The 18,148-nt window shown below is 40.8% G+C and overlaps 1 protein-coding gene across 1 annotated transcript in view; it reads left to right on the forward strand.

The window, feature by feature from the left end:
• Nucleotides 1-261: 261 nt before the first annotated feature.
• Nucleotides 262-18,148, forward strand: part of ptk2aa (protein tyrosine kinase 2aa) — a gene marked incomplete at its 5' end in the record, with an annotated part of 58,028 nt that continues 40,141 nt past the window's right edge. The window contains 2 exons of the mRNA XM_080045441.1: nt 262-384; nt 13,898-13,924. The remainder of the gene's footprint in view (nt 385-13,897; nt 13,925-18,148) is intronic.

The following is an 18,148-nucleotide window of genomic DNA, read 5'->3' on the forward strand; positions in this document are numbered from 1 at the left end:
GATAATACTTGTTTTACCATATTTTAATTGCCGAATAATAACATGTAAAGTATCTATAAACTCATTCATGGCTAGGTTACTGTTTGCATAGCCTGCGGTAAGGCTTTCCTTTAGGGAGGGAGTAGTTTTCTCCCTCCCTCCCCGTGTCTCTCCCTGTAGCGGCCATATTGGAATGCTGGATGTGGAGAGGGGAAGCAGGAACAGGCGACGAGCGAGCGAGAGAGGGAGAGAGGGAGAGAGAGAGAGGGAGAGGGGGGAGATAAAACAAAATACTCACCCTAACTACTCCTAGCTCTCACAACTCACATAACGGATTATCTATCGCCTCATAACAGCTTCTAAGTCAACAAGAAACCTCTCGGACGTCTACTGGAGCGACTCAACGTAAGTGATGTTAAGTTTTTCGGGAGTATTTTTCACGAGCTAAAAAGAAAAGTATGGGATGCGGTTGGTTTATACGTTCGTCCTGGCTGGTCGGCGTTAGCTGTTTCCTCTCCCAGTTTTTTGAACCCACCCTTAATATTTGTTCACTTTGGGGAAACACCTGATACGTTAGCTTGGCTTTTACAGCACCATAACTAGGAGAAAGTTTTATTATATTTTATTCAACTTGAAAAGAAGAGTGACCTACAGTAACTGCTGCCACTGAACTCCCTGCCACAGTCACATGGACTAGTGAATGTGAGGGTAACGTAACGAACCTACATTTCAATAATGCACCGGATGGATTAGCCTACATTTAGCTCCTAAATCTCATGTCTCGAGGACTTTTTTTAGTCCCAGTGTCGAGGATTCAAGGCTGTGTAGTTACCTTGATATAAATGGAACGCTTCCTCTCTACTCTATCTATGTTACGTTCTTTAACACATAAATAAAGTTACATAAGGTTTATTGGCTACATAACTTTTTTAATTAGTTACTTGTATCAAATGATGTGCCTGATGTGCCTGTCTACACTCACTAACAGTTTGCCAATGTACTTGTAACATCAGGTGCTTCAGTAGAGATAGCCTATTCATCCACAAATGTCTTCTTAACAAATTGGAGCTGAAACAATTAGTCAAAATTGGCTATATTAGTTAATGGACAAATCTGATCATATTTTCAATTCTTTAATCAAGCAGAAATCACTGTTGAATACCTTTTTTTGGGGGGGGGGGGGGGTTTCGGTAATGACATCAAGTCGATTTCTCAGAATTTGTAATGCCCCTTCTTCATAATTCATAGAGTTAAATATTAATGGACTTATCAAACCCATATGGAAAACATGTCTTTGGTCTAATGCTGAGAGGCAAATGAGCCAAGATGGTTGGTGCAGTTTATTCATCTTTCCTTGCATGCTTGAGCGCCTTAAAGTTAATTTAAAGTAAAAAAAAAAACAGGTACTGGTGTAAAATCATGTTTTCCCTTATCCAGACAGAGTTAATTTATGGATGTAAGCAGAGACTCAAAAGTTCAATGTAGCTGAATCCAAGTGGAACAACTGGGCAACATGCTGCTATGTGATATGCATTTTACCCCCAACAGTAAAAGGCTGCTGCTGGAGCCTGATTTACTTCTACTTCATATTCCAGATGCAAGAAAATGCTAATGAAGTGCAGTACCCCCAGGCTACCAAGGCTTAAGAACTATACAGTATAGGCTGTACTGTAAGAGTGCTGTTCTGCATGCTTAATGTGATATTCTGTGTGCACGCACGAGCTACACCTAAATCACTAGTTTGTAATGTATACGGATGTTAGGGAATGCAACGTTTCTTTTAAGGTCAATATTGAGTTTTGGATGCACCTGAGCCACAAAGTCACACTAAACAGTAACACTAAACTTCATCTTCTTACTCAACCAATAATTGCAATCTGATTAAGTGGAAATGGCATTCAAAAAGCCTTGTGCAGGGTTGAGATGTGTTTTTCTTAATTAGCAAACACTCTGCCAATTAGCTTATCCACTTGATGAGCTTGTATTTACTTCCACTCCAATTGCATTTATTCAGTTCACTTACCGAGACCAAGCGCTAAACCCCACAACATGCAGGACTACTTTTCTCTGTGGTATTAAGTCGTATGGATGCACGGTGACAATTTACTGTCGATATTATCATGCTAATTTATACAAAAAAAACGAATAACACGCAGCCTTTGTGTGCAGTTAGACATGAAGACTCTCCAATTTCTTTTTTTTTTTCGAAACCATGTGGTAGTGAACCACAGCCTCAGTCTACTCATTTGGATCATAGGACCCAAATGACTGCAGTGGAATCAATCCAATACCTAGTTCGGTTACAAGTGTATCATTAACCTTGAGCGTGTGAAACAAACTGACGTTTTGCTTCAATTTGGGACAGACTGTACGTCATGGGAGATTCCTTCATTCAGAGGGTCCGATTTAGTTGTTTTAGTGTTTTTTTTTATTTGCACATTTACTGTAGAAATGTTAATGTAGGGTTTGGTGAAATATATTAATTGGTTGGTAAGAAGAAATTAAATATACACCTTTTTGTCACGAAACCTTGCTTTGGCTGGTCTACAGCAGGCGTGGCAGTGGTGTCCGTGTGTGTGTGTGTGTGTGTGTGCGCTTGTGTTTCCGTGTGTGTGTGTGTGTGTGTGTGTGTGTGTAAATTGCAGAGCAGTGCAGGAGGCCTGTATTTATAGAAACACTTGACTACACTCAGAGATCTTACAGGAGCAGTCCACCACATTGCGGAGAAGAACTCCAGCGTTTGTATTTGATTTTTTTCTCCTTCCTGCCAGGCTGTGCTCTGTTTATTGTTTTGGACCATTTATTAAACCTTTTCTATTCTTTTTTTGCAGTCATCACCTGCTTCTTATTCTTCTCAAGTTTGTTCTATTCTAGACTGGTGGGTGAAAAGAGACAGAAAAATATAAAGACAAAATGTAACAAAGCCAGCAGTCTCGCGTCTAGATTGGAGTATGCGTGTGACTCATAATGACTCTGCAGACACATAGTGTGTGTGGGGAGGTATGTAGAGGTACTGAATACGAGTATGTGTGTGTCCTTAATATGTCATGAGGAAATCATGGTACCAAATGTAAGTAAGTTATTCACTTATTCATTAGTATGAACAATACTTAAAACTATTTGAATTTGCTATAGTCTCTCTCTCCCATGTTTCTATCTGCACTTCAGGGTGGAGTCAGCAATTCTGTAAACTGGTAAACAAAGGGGGCCTACCGTGGCTAACCTCATGCCCGTTTACAGAGCCTAGGCACTGGATTATTTTTCTCAGCACAAGCACTGTATGGTCAAGTGGCAGCGGATCGTGAGGAGATATCACTGATTTTGACAAAGTGAATTTGAGTGTTCTCTAGAATCACTGACTCCACCTTTAAAGGAATACTTCACCCATACGGAACCGGCGTTCTATCATTATAAAATCGCTATTATAATATAATGAATGAGGTTTTTCTTCCCTCAGTCTTTCCTCAGTCTTCCCTTGGCCCAGATGTCCTGTTAATCCTAACCCTACATTTTTACTAGTGTGATGTGATACTAGTAAAATGTAGGGTTAAAGAGTGAGACCATAAAACACTCTTTCTGCCTTTTCTCAGGCTAGGATGAACCGATTTCAAAAATGTTTGCATATTTATACTACATCGGATTTCAGAGTTCAATACACCTTCATATTCCCTCCGGTGAAGTGGGTCTTTAACTGTCAAATAACGTGAATACGTTCCCCCAAAAAGTATCTCAATAGAAAGAAATATAAAATGTTTTTCGTTGTTGTTGCCCTACCTACACGGTGGCCGTGTTTTTCTCCAGTGATTGACTACTTCATAACGACTGTGAAAATACTTGTAGCTGCCTGTGTGGTGGAGGTCCGAGCTGTTTTTTTCCACATCTGGCACAAACGTATGAATGCTGTTTGCAAACTCACCTCAGGAAGGGAAGACATTTTTTTTTAATTAATGAATGAATGGTCAGTTGAACTGAGCACATGTTGTCCTTTGTTTTGCACCGGTAATTTAGATTGGAAGTATTACTTACTGTGTGCGTGTGTGTAAGTGTGCTGGCAATGCATATGTGATTGTAATGTATGTGTCTGTCCTGGCTATAAAATCAACGTCCATCTTCCGTGGCCCTTATTCCCCTGCATCCTCTAGCATGTGGTTTCAGCTGTGAAGGAAAATAAGTGTGTGTGTGTGTGTGTGTGTGTGTGTGTGTGTGTGTGTGTGTGTGTGTGTTTTTCAAGACAGGAGGCTGAATGAAGGTCCATTCCCGTTGCTTCTGGATTGGTTGCATTCAGGAAGCCCCCCACACACACTCACAGAGTATTTACTGTACATCCTAGAGCATGCTGCGTCCCTCAGGAGCTGAGAGGAAAACGCCTTCTTCCTCTCACTACTCAAACCTCTGTGTGTGTGTGTGTGTGTGTGTGTGTGTGTGTGTGTGTGTGTGTGTGTGTGTGTGTGTGTGTGTGTGTGTGTGTGTGTGTGTGTGTGTGTGTGTGTGTGTGTGTGTGTGTGTGTGTGTGTGCTCTTCTGTGATATCTACTGTGTGTACCCAAAGATAAAACGGTTGAGAATGTATTTACCTATTAGATCTTGGGTGAGCAATGTGTTTGTGTGCGTTCTTGCAGTGGTATTGGTCTGTTTGCTGATCGAGGTTGAATTTTACAACAACAAGACAATGGTAATCCGGATGATAGTGTGCACACCTGACACCTGCTGCTATACATGTTTGTGTATGTGTTGTGTCAGCAGGAGTGTAGCTAGCTATACTTGCCTATATTGCGTATTGCTGTTATATGAGTAAGTTGGTGGATGTCAGATATCCATATTACAAAGTCCATGAAAGTAAAAATGTGAACGTCCGGGTCATAGTTCCTTGTTGAAATGGCTTGGGCTGCTGACCAATTTTTAAGTGACAATGCAATTACTGGTTTTCCTTACCTTTTTTAAATGAGAATTGATTCTATGCAGTGAGGCATACAGATTTGGTTGGGCTGATAGATCCATTCTGACCCATTGTTTGTTCAGGGCCAGTGGGCAAAAACTCCCAATAGTGCTGCTTTTCACAAAGTTATTATTTTTTTTACCTGAAACTAATCTCTTTAGTGTTTTTCACAAAGTTATTATTTTTTTTACCTGAAACTAATCTCTTTAGTGTTTGAATCTCCAAAACCTTTTAATCATTTCAATGAAGACAGTAGATTCACAGCTTCTCTGAGCTTGTCATAATACCAGTTGTTTCAGTTTGAGAGTGTGTGCGTGCGCGGGATGACCACTGTGCACACTGCAGCGTAGCATTCTTACTGTGTACTAAAATGTGCTACAATGGCAGGAAATGACATCCTAGTTAATGACTGGTCCCTCCTTGGGGCATGCACATACACACACACACACACACCCACACACACACACACAAACACACACTTGGAGCGAGCTACCTTCAGTCATGCTGGTCACTAGTGCAACATGTCAACCAATGATGAATGGCAGTGGAGAGAAAAAATGAATGGAAGTGGAACACAGTGATTCCCCCTGGTATATACATTATTGTGTGTGTGTGTGTGTGTGTGTGTGTGTGTGTGTGTGTGTGTGTGTGTGTGTGTGTGTGTGTGTGTGTGTGTGTGTGTGTGTGTGTGTGTGTGTGTGTGTGTGTGTGTGTGTGCGCGCAATGTGGGTGTGTTCTTGATTGAATGTGTGTGTGTGTGTGTGTGTGTGTGTGTGTAGCAGCCTTATTTTCCCCTCAGTTTTCTCCAAGCAAAGCTAGAGAACAATTACAGAGACACATATTGTAAATAAGTTGCCCCTCACCCTCTGTGTGTGTGTGTGTGTGTGTGTGTGTGTGTGTGTGTGTGTGTGTGTGTGTGTGTGTGTGATGTTTGAGCGGACAGTCAGTGTAATTACATTGCAGTGAGTCACAGAGGAAGAGAGAGAAAGAAGTAATTGTTGGTCTTTGTCATATCGACACAGTGAAAAGACGTGGGAGAAGGAGGGAGCTGGGTGGAGGAGAGAGAGAGAGAGAGAGAGAATAGCAGAAATAGAAAGATGAGGCAAGAAGAAGGAAAACATGGAGAAACAGCTGGCCCCACTCTGCCAACAAAATCAGTCTTCCAGCACATTAAGGTTCACTAATAATAATAACCTATATGTTGTATGTTTAATCCATTCAAACACCAGAGTGTAAAAACACAAACACTTGAGCCCCATGTTGTGGTGGAGTTTATATCCCAGGAACTTCTCCATGTGTCCGACGAGTGCCTGACTTTTTGCAGTCTTATTCTTTATTCTTTCACACGATACACAAACCCGACATAAAATGTTAACTCCATTATGATACTATAACAGATCCATGTAGAATGAATGCAACAGCAAAATGCTTAATATGCATGCATTCAAATGTATCCATTGATACTGGAAATATTGCAGATGCATGGGTAAAAACAGTTTTAAACAATATAACAAGGACGTCATAATGTATAACAGATGACGGATTGACGGGGTTTCAAATCATTCTCGTTTTGCTTTATTGTACATTTCATATGGGCAGTGACACAGCTGCATTCCTGAAGCTGAGAACATATAACAAGTAAAAAACAAACTATTGACATGATGAATCTGTTGTATAGAGTTTAGTTCACAATCTCGCTTAATGTCACATAACCTGTGAGGTGGCTGAGGATTTACCAAATGAATGAAACATGCCCTCATTTCTTCTCTAGGTTCATTCACAGCCATGTTATACACACACACACACACACACACACACACACACACACACACACACACACACACACACACACACACACACACACACACACACACACACACACACACACACACACACACACAGCTTAGCAGTGACACACCTGGATACGAGCCATAGCTATGACATCACCCACACACTCCTATATTCACAGACAAGCGTGTGCTGCCATGAATGAACTAGTGGTGCTGAGGTCAGATGTGGGTGTAATACCACAGTGTGTATTTGTGTCTGTCTGTGTAATTAGTCACCAGCAGGGATACTCCATGTAACAAAGGATCATTGAAGAAAATGCCAGAGGCTGTCTGTCTGTTCTTAGCACACATGTAAACAATAGCACTTGCAAAGACTAGAAATAACTGCATATATGGCTTATTTTTATTTAGCCTTTTCTTGTGATTGTTTATGCATTGAGTTCCAGCTTTATATAGTGGATTGGTAAAACTGTAAATGTGGGATGTGGAACATTATGAGTGCAACAATAGGTTTTGACATATTATTCAAATCCTTTTAATACTGTTTTGATTAAGTAGAGATTCAGATTGTACTAGGATTATATACACGTCACTTGAAAATGCATTGCCACTAGAGGGCGATGTTAACACACCAACGCATTAAAGAAGGGATGCACAGAGTAAATGATAGACAGAGTACAGTATACGAGCAGCTGTGTTTGTGTGTGTGTTTGTCTGTTTGTGTTTGTGTGTGTGACATCTTGGCCTACTAATCCAGTGGCCTATTAATCTGCTTTACTCCTGAGTAACTCTCGTCTTGTCTGTCCGTCTGCCCGTGTGTGAGAGAGAGAGAGAGAGAGACAGACAGAGCTTGTATCTTGTCATTGCTCATTAAAAGACTTGAATTGAGTCTCTCCAGTGTCAATATATATAGTCCAGACTTTAATTTGCCACACTGACTGGATATAAAATGTAATAGTTGGTGACAGCAAAGTGATTTTATGGCTCTATGTCTGGGCACATTCTTCGTTCCATATTTTCTGGCACAAACGGTGGAAAAGCGTCATAAATGGATGGTGGGGAAAGTTCCAGCGACAACAGATTTCTGCCTTAGGGGATAAGGATGTTTCAAAAGCCAACTTCTTCTGACTGCTGGCATATCACATCCACTTACAGATGGCTGTATTTGGTTGACCTTGATTAGATTATTTTACTACATTATCCCATTCTTAAGTCCTGACAATATCGTGTACATTTATTTTGCTGCATATCTGGCACTAAATGAAATACAACAGCATAGAAGTCTTTAAACAAAAGAGGAATTCTCTGATTATTAACTGTTGAAATCTAAGACAATACACTTTCAGCTGCGACAGTGTGCAGGAACCATAGGTGCTGATAAACGTGGCGTGAATGTCGGTTGGCTTTAACCTCCCTCTCTATCCCTGCATTTGATTTGATTACATCATAACTGGATTACCAAACAAAGTCAGTGGAACAATTGACCGTTACTCCCCAGGTCTCTTATTTCATGTCACTTTTTTTGTTTGGCTGTGAAGATGGATGATTTATTTCTGTCGCTAGGAGTTGAGTGGAGAACATTGCATTATGTCTAATTGAGCAGCTCCTCGGGGGGGGGGGGGGGGGGGTGCGTCTGTGTCAAGAGAGAGGCGAGGTAGCCAAAGGCAACACACACACACACACATAACCATCTCCCTCCGTTTTTATATCCTCTGTTAATTTCTCTTCTTTAGTTTTTTTCATATTGTTCCGTTTCTTACGACTTTTTTTCTCACATTTCTTTCAGTGAAGTTGTGTCATGGTCTCTCTCTTCCTCCTCATGTGCTTTTGAACCCTCTTGTGTCCTCCTGTACATCTGGCTCCCTCTCTCTATCCCCCTGTGTCCCTCTCTTGGGACACACAAGAGACACCCTTCCCCCCTCCCCTATCCTATCCCTTCTTTTCCTTCCTGCTTTTCTCTCTTCCGTCTCCCTCCCTCCCTCCCCCTTTCCTTACTCTCCCCTCCCACTCGTGCTGCTGTGTATCCGTGTGCCAGTGTAGTAGCAGGAGTAGTAGTAGTAAGTAGAGGGAGGTGGAGGATGAGGATGAGGGGCGGGTTGTAAGCTTAAGCCTACATCAACCGTCATTAGAGTTAGCGGGCTGCTAGCACATCTCAGCACTAACCAAAAGAAGCAAGCCCACAAGCCCGGGATTTTGGCTTTCCCCACTTGAGCTTTCTCTCAAGGGGCTCTTCTCTTCTCTTCTCTTCTCTTCTCTTCTCTTCTCTTCTCTTCTCTTCTCTTCTCTTCTCTTCTCTTCTCTTCTCTTCTCTTCTCTTCTCTTCTCTTCTCTTCTCTTCTCTTCTCTTGGGACTTTAACAATGGAAGGACTTTACCATGGTAAGAGTTTCATCATACAGTGTGTGTGTGTGTGTGTGTGTGTGTGTGTGTGTGTGTGTGTGTGTGTCCGTGTTCAAACATGTTTCCTGTGCATGTATGTTAATGCATGTGTCAAATGTCAAAGCAATTGTTTGTCAATGTATATTGTACATGTATACATGTACATGTACCTGTTTTAAAAAAATAAAATGTAAAAGTATGAATGATAAGTTCAGTTATAGTAATTATAACAAGGATTATTTTAATGAGAAAGTTGAGGTTGCTATTAAAGTGATAATTTGGCCTATAGGCTGAATGATAAAACTATTAAATGAGAAAACAAATGGCAGACTACTCAATAATGAAAAGTCACAGTAACAGGATCAGTGTGCATGTGTGTTGAATAGGCTTACCAATGCCAGAGTGTAGGTGTGCGTTGTGCATAATGTGTGTGTGTGTGTGTGTGTGTGTGTGTGTTTTTGTGTGGGAGGCAGCATGTGGGAGATAATGTGTGTCAAATGAGTTAGTTGTGTTTGAATACAAGTGTGCATGTAGAGTGATGCCCATGTGGCTCTGTGTGTAGGCGTCAAGTGTTTTTTTTTGTAGATTTCTGTGTGTGTGTGTGTGTGTGTGTGTGTGTGTGTGTGTGTGTGTGTGTGTGTGTGTGTGTGTGTGTGTGTGTGTGTGTGTGTGTGTGTGTGTGTGTGTGTGTGTGTGTGTGTGTGTGTGTGTGTGTGTGTGCATTGTAAGCATGAAGGAACGATCCCCCTGTGGCGTTTTGTTTCTAGGTTACATCATCTATATTTCAGCACATAGATCAGGCACGTTTATAAAGCTCAAATCAAGTTCATTTGAAGTAACCCCCTTAATTCAGACAAGAAAAAAAACATAGAAATGAATGTTTTGTAGGGCTGCAACTAACGATTATTCTGATAATCGATTAATCTGTCAATTATTTTCTCGATTAATCGATTATTAATCGATTAGTGTTTTGGTCCGTAAAATGTTAGAAAATGGTGAAACATTTTGATACATTTTCCAAAGCCCATGTTGACGTCCTCAAATGTATTGTAATGTCCAACACACACGGATATTTCAGTTTACTGTCATAATAGGAGTAAAGAAACCAGAAAAAATTCACATTTGAGAAGCTGAAATCAGAGAATTTGGACATTTTTTATTAAAAAATTACTCAAGACGATTAATCGATTATCAAAATAGTTGGCGATTATTTTAATAATCGATTAATAATCGATTCATCAATTAATCGTTGCAGCTCTAATGTTTTGTAGGCCATTTGTAGTATTTTACTCTAATCTCAGAGAACATAACGCTTACAGGCCAAAGGCTTTGCGTTCAATGTTTAATCAGTATTGAGTATTCATTGTCAGCCTTGTAAACCAGTTCCCTTGTGTTTGCGCAGAATGATAATGAAATATTCAATGTTACATTTGACTTTCTTTCTTACTGAACAAACACACCATGTTTTTTTCAGTGGGTAAGTAAGCAAGTGTAAATGTATGCGTACACCCACAACTGGTACTGCAATTGAATTGGTCATTAATGTCAGATTGTGTTTTGATTTATTAAAGGAAAAAAGGCACATTATTTTTATTCGCTCTGAATCTGTTGTGATGAATTATACATGGTGTTTCTGGTCCGAGTGTGATACATTTAAATGCGTGCCGCTCCAGTAAGCCAGTTAGCTTTATCACTGCACCTGAACTATGCACACTTGAGTGAATGCGTGTGCCACAGTGTGTGCGCTTTTGAAGATAAATGTGTATGAGCAGTCATGCGTCTAACATGACCTTATTATGTTGAATGCGTGTCGGACTTATCTGGAGTATGCATCGTCTGTGGGTTGTGTGTGGTTGTGTGTGTGTGTGTGTGGTTGTGTGTGTGTGCGCGCCATGTATTTTATTTTGTGTCTGACAGGTTTTGTATAGGTGCTCTTTGCTGTTTAACTGAACATGAATAATGGGAAAATGCTCATCTTTCAAATGAGTCATGAACAACAACACTGACTTGACCTTTGGCATATAAAATCGCTAGTGCCATACAGGAAATACATTGCTCATAACCTTTCCTTGCTAAATATATTTTTAAAGACGATAACAAACATTGCGTCTGTTTGTGTGTGTGTGTGTGTGTGTGTGTGTGTGTGTGTGAGTGGCAGGTGTGATTGGTGCCTTGTGTTCATTGTTGCAACGTAAGACTGCATGCTCCACTAACACCTCATTGTCCAGACAGAGGGTCACACACACACACACACACACACACACACACACACACACACACACACACACACACAAGCGTGTGCCAGCTCAGCTTGAAGTTTAACCATTAGGCACAGAGCAACGAGGTAGAACAGCTGACTGCTCTGTTGATTCTTATAGGAGAAGTCTTTTACTAGGAACATCTGCCTGGATAACCCTTAGCCAGTTTGATCTGTCACATCGCTTTGTTAGAGTTCTCCAACTTGTACTTTCTTTCAATGAAAAGATCCATAGCAACACAGACTTAATCTGAGCACACCTCTTTCTTTTCTATTTGCTTTTTAATCATCTCAGTTAAAGGGGATGTTGTCTTTGATTTGTCATCCATCGCTAACTGCTGCAAAACAAAGTGCTTTAACGCTCTGTGAACTGGAGTTGATCTCTGGCCAGTAGTTTAAACATCAGTGCATAGCGCAGACTCTCTTCATTGTTCTCTCTAATTACCAAAAAGAGATGTGAAGCGAACGACGTGCAATTATACACAACTCACAGACATGACATGGAGACTGTCCACAGTGAGGGTGTGTGTGTGTGTGTCTGTGTGTCTGTGTCTGTGTGTCTGTGTTTGAAGAGATGGCTATTTTTTCTTTTCTAGTTTGTTGGACTTTTAGCATGTACAGAAGAACAGGAGAGTGAGAGAGAGAGAGGACATTAATCCAAATAGAAAGTTAATGAGATGGAATTCTGCAAAAGATATACCTTCAACAACACAAAATGTGGACATAGGAGCAGTTGACAAAATATGGTAAAAAAGAATGTGTGGGACTGACAACAGTATATCTAAGAAACGAATCCGTGCTCCTCTCCTCCCTGGTTCTTGACGGCAGCTTGAACAGCAGGTGTATTAAGCCGTCTGCCAGTCTACAGGAACGCGCGCGTGTGCATGTGTGCGTGCGTGCGTGCGTGTGTGTGTATGGCCCTCTTTGATGTATGTGCAGTGGAGGCTGTTAAGCAGACTAGTATGTAATTAGCACCATGATGCTAGTACGTGTGTGTGGAGAAAAAAATCTCATAGAGAGCTATTAGTTAACACTCTCTTAACAGAGTGTTGCTAATGCTAATGATATCAATAAATTGCAGGACATGGATCACACAACATACAAATGCTTGGGGGCTGAAAATGCAGGTCTTAAATAAAGTGTTTTTAAGTATTTATTTGTATAACCTCTTGAGGTGCTGTCTAATCTTGTTTGTCAGACAGGAAAAGGCCACAGTCTCCTATGGTTTTTTAGTCTAGACTGTAACATCCCCAGTTTGGCTGCACATGCCAGGCTACATAACACTTAGCTTACATCAAAGTCTTACAGAAATCAGGGAAGGACAGATAGTTAAGAGAGGGAGCATCCATGGTACCAATGCTGTGCGTGTACTGTACATGTTTGTGTGTGTGTGTGTGTGTGTGTGTGTGTGTGTTTTTTCACTTTTAGACCATGGACATGAATATGTTCTATGAGTACAGTATTTAACACAGACTAAACTCTTGGGTCTTCTTGGTTTCCTATTACAAAGGGTCTGTCGATAACACACACACATCATGAGTCACCATCCTGGTATTTCCTTTAGCATTACATCATTTTGTTGACATCCCCTGTCATTTCAAACTGTGTGTGTGTGTGTGTGTGTGTGTGTGTGTGTGTGTGTGTGTGTGTGTGTGTGTGTGTGTGTGTGTGTGTGTGTGTGTGTGTGTGTGTGTGTGTGTGTGTGTGTGTGTGTGTGTGTGTGTGTGTGTGTGTGTGTGTGTGTGTGTGTGTGTGGACAAATGGGTGCCTAAAGCACTTAGGCACTTATCCTCCTGACCTCCTCCTGCCCACAGCCCTATCACTGCCCCTATAACTGGGTGTTAAGTTTTTCTAAAGGCTTCTTCTATAGGCTTCTTCCTGTGGGAGGCAGGGAGATACAGTATCCATGTAACATTAGTGTCTTTAGCCACTCAATAAGGAGACTGCTGCAACTTTTACTTTCAACAAACAAAACCAAAATGAGGATTTGTGTTGTGTAGTATTTGGCATAACATGTTTTCTCTGCATATGATTGGTATTCATTGTATTGTGTTTTGCCAATTGAAGATCAATAGGCATTTTGGCAATCAGTTGTGCCTGTTATGCTCCTATACTGACTGACCACACACTGAAAACGGCCAGCACTTTCATTTTCCTCTGCAAGTGTAGTGTTTCTCTGCAAGTAACTTAAATGTCTCCGGATCTCTCGTCCCCAAATCTAACAAATGCTAACTAATAACGAACACATGAACAATAGGGCCTGTTTCCCAGTTAGCTCTTTTAACCAGTGAAGCCTTCCGCACATCTCGGGCTGAGCCAAATCATGCAACAATATGTTATTGATTCTTTAAAAAAAAAATCAATCAATTATGTCCTGTTGAAAAGGCGACAGGATATTGACTGAAGCTATTACATTTGACATATTAGCAGCATCCCCGGCTCTGCAATTCACACTCAGTCACTCAACTGTCGGAGGGACTTAACTTCATAAACTTCACTTGCAATTTGGTTCTCCCCGGATCATTAAGCTAACTCTGTCATTTACGTTTGTCTTTCAGATATTTCCAGGATTTCCTTCTATACAGGTGAGTCCCTGACCCTTTTGTTTTGTTGTACACACTGATACTACAGCATGGCAGATTGAACATGGCCCTGTTGTTGTCAGGTGGCCAAAGTTTGATAAGGGTGTATTATTCACACTGGGAACGTCCGCAAGTTCACTTGCTTTGGTCCTCCAGACCAAATAGAATTTAGATTTTGTTTTGGTTTGGTGTGGTCCACTTTCACACTGCCCTTTTTACAAGTGAACCAACATTATGAAGCAAAACCACACGTGATCTGAGGTCGTTCATTCATTGGACAGACATTCTGGGGCGGGGAAAAGCAGGAAGCACAAAGTGAAAAATGCCAAAGTGTAAACAATCATGGACATATTCCATACTGCGATCGTGTTCAGTGATTTGGTGCCCATCAGCAAATAAAAACTGTGCATCATTACCTATGCTAAAGACTGTGGGAGAGAGAGAGAGAGAATTATTTGATGTAATAGAAAGGACTCCAAGTTTCATCATTTTAGGATTACTATCTATCTATATAAATAATAATAATAATGTTCCATGCTGAAGGCCCCTCTGTAGTCCAGTAAATAAATAGCAGGTTACTCGGGTATCATTTACTGTTTTCATGCAACAGCCAAATGCAAAATATTAGCGAAGATGGAAGGACATGTTGACATCCTCCTGTAAGATTTAAACTGTTGAAATGCCCTGCGGAGCTAAAGCTGCTGACAGTCTGTGTTTGTGCTGGTGAGAAGATGCACTTATTGCATTGAATGTATGTAAGTCATATCCGTGAGTGTGTAAGACGTAAAGGAAACAGTATATGGGACGGTCCATCTGTGTGTGAGTGTGTTGGTTTTTATTAGTGCAGACAGGGGGTGAACGAGTGCGTGAACATCGCTCTGGTTGGAAGTGTGTGTGACTAATTCTAATCTTCACACCGAAAATGTGTTCCTTGAAGACAGTCCAAGACCCTGAGGCTGTTTTGTATTCCCCTTAATATCACTGTAATAAAGATAAAGCAGGGAAGCATATTTTATAGTGTTTTCCTTCTGGCGTGTCTGTCAAGTCCCATCTATCTTTTGACACCAACTTAAATGTTGCTTTACAAATGAATAACACATAATTTTCAATGCTAAGTAGATATACATTTTAAAGTTTGTTTTGCTTCCTACAACTACAAATTCAGGCATTTTTTATTTGTTTCTCAGCACACCATCCACTGTGAATGTGTTTCACAAGACACAAGCAAAGACAAGTGTGTGTGTGTGTGTGTGTGTGTGTGTGTGTGTGTGTGTGTGTGTGTGTGTGTGTGTGTGTGTGTGTGTGTGTGTGTGTGTGTGTGCCAGTTTTTGTAGTTTTGTTATCTTAATAAAAAGTTAATATTTTTTCATTTCATGCACGTTTAGTTTTTGGTCCGTCATTCCTTAGGTGATAACTTTGTCAGAACCTTAGTCATAGTTTTCCTACTGTATATGGTTTGTTAGTTTTCCATGGCCTTTTATTTATCTGGTGATTCATTTGGCGAGCAAGGCCAGAGTAGATGTCACATTTCAACCGTGTATATCGTGTGAGACAAAACTAAACTGTCAATACTTAAAGTAGTTCATTTCTTAATACCTTTGCCACTTTAAGAAGTGAGCGTTTTACGAGCAATGGAAACCTAATTACAACAGCATTACAGTATTGATAGAGGGGGAGGTGTCAAAGTGGGTTGTCAGTTGAAAATGGGCTAAGACTGTAAATGACGTGCTATACTGCTTAACATTGTTATAGGTGCATTTAGTTTTGACAGCCGGGCTCAGCTTCACAAGATTAATGTAGATTGAAGAGTGATAGATAGAGTGTAGATTACAAGCAGGAATAAACAATCATGAGGTAAAATGCATGCGTTTGTTATTCAAATTGCCTTTTGATTTATTTTTTTACTTCAAGGCATCCACAGTGTATGTGAAGACAATGATTGTTCACTGATAGAACATATGCAGGCAGTCAATACATCAAAGTAGCTATTACAGCTCTGAGGGTTTTTCCTGCATCTTTGAATTCGTATTTGCATTTAGAAGATGGTGGGGTGTTGTGTTTCCCCTGCCCTGCTACAATAATTATGTGCTCAAAAACCCACAGGAGAGATAGATAGAGAGAGATAGAGAGAGAGAGAGAGAGAGAGAGAGAGACTTTGGCACCGTCCCAAAAGAGCGCTTCCCATTCAAGGCAACATCCGGCCCTCCGACAAAAGGCTTTCAATAGTCAAGCGCGCACACACACACACGCACACGCACACGCGCACACGCACACGCACACACACACACACACACACACACACACACACACACACACACACACACACACACACACACACACACACACACACACACACACACACACACACAACCCCCCTGCTCCCACCAGAACAATGAGAAATGCCCTGAGACTGAGCACACATTATAGGAAGCCCACATGTGCACACACTTCCACACACAAGAGGCACTACTCAGTAAGCTTTGACTCACACATAAGGAGGTACCATTAAGACTTCACGTTAAATGTGTCTATGTGTGTTTCAGTAAGTTGTTCTCATTTCTTCTCCAGAGGATGTGTTCGGGCTGTAATAAATGTCTGCTTGATTAATGGAGGCTGGCATCTGGTCAGCATTGATAGCTGCCACTCGCTTTGCAGGTTTATTGTAGACAGGTTGCCTCGGAGACGGAGAGAGGCTTCAGGGCAGGACCAAGAGCATTCTGGGAGATAGAGAGTGTCCGACCAGCGCCAAATGTAAGGCTGAGTGACTTTGAATGTGCAGTATGAAGGGTGATTGATTGAGACCTTGTGGTTTTTGGAAGTGGATTGGTTGTTTGTTGGCATGTTGCTAACAGCTGCTCAGTCAGGGCTACGTCTGTGTTTGAAAGAAAATATCTATCCTCTTTTCTCTTCATGTTTTTCCATTTGGTTTATTTATTTTTTTCATCCATGATAAGGATGTCCATGTTGACGTTCTAGTTATTTCCTTATCTGGGTTGGCTAAAGTTAAAAGATTAGAGTTTCCGGGAAGGGAATGGCGACAGTTTTGACTTGAAGTTGAATATGCGTTTTATGAAATAATGGACAGTTTGGCCATATTCAGCTTAGTTTAGCTGAAGGAAAACTGCCTACATTTGAGCCAACTAATCATCTTTTGTTGAGATGTCTTATCATATGAAATGTAACTTCAAGATTCGAGTTCTACATACAAATAATTCCAAAGAGTAAAAGTTGTGCCAATTTATTATTATTTTTTGTTCAAAAAAATGTATCTTTTATATTGTGCCAAGCTTGAGTACATTTACAAGAATAAGGCAGAGGGTAGAATTCCTGACCCCTGCAGATTTGGGTTAGAGACCCCGTAATTTATGAAATTAGACAAACTTTACAAAATAAACTTGATAAAGATAGTTGAAATAAATACTTTGACAGATAGTTTACAACAAAATGAAATATCTTTTGGTTACTTAACTGAAAAAAGTTTTAATTTTGACAGTGAGTGCCAGATGAAGGAGACCTAAAGTAGTTTTGTGCTTCTGATCAGTACTAGTCACCGTTTCTGTTCTAGTTATATTTTTACATCCATGTTTTGTAGATAAATAAAGTGATCTTTATATTCTTTTTTCCTTTTGGCCTTGTATTTGTGATGGTTGCCATATTGCTACAACATAAGGGCTGGTCTGAGGTCAGCTTCATGAACAGAAGTGGGAGGGATTCTGTTTTTTCATTGAACACAAGAGATTAGCTACATTAGCATATTAATAGTTTGTAGCTCCTCCTGCTCCTCCAGCAGCAGCAGCAGCCTACTCTCTCTCTCTCGATGACTCTCTCATTCCCCACTCAACTTTTTGTCAGGCTGCTCTGTCTTCTTTTTCCTCTCATTCATCCCCAAACAATTGCTACACAGACGCTCTCTCTCTCTGTCTCTCTATCTCTCTCTCTCTATCCCCCCTGTCCCTCTGTCTATATTTCGTTTGTTTTCCTGGCTCACTCTTTTTCTCTCACTTTCTCTTCTCCAAGAGGAAAAGACAACTTTCTGTTTGGTGTGACTGACCACAGAGTAATTGTCTCTCTTTCTCTCAACCCGATCAACACTTTTCTAGTTTGATTTGGCAGTGTGAACTTTTTTTTGCTGGAGGAGCAGGTCTTCTCTTCCATCACATGGGGCTTGACTCTTCCACGGCAACTGCGTAACCATGGAGCGCAGGCATGGGGCAGAAATTTGGGCAA

This window comes from Ammodytes marinus, assembly GCF_949987685.1.
Source record: "Ammodytes marinus genome assembly, chromosome: 17".
Lineage (NCBI taxonomy): Eukaryota > Metazoa > Chordata > Actinopteri > Uranoscopiformes > Ammodytidae > Ammodytes > Ammodytes marinus.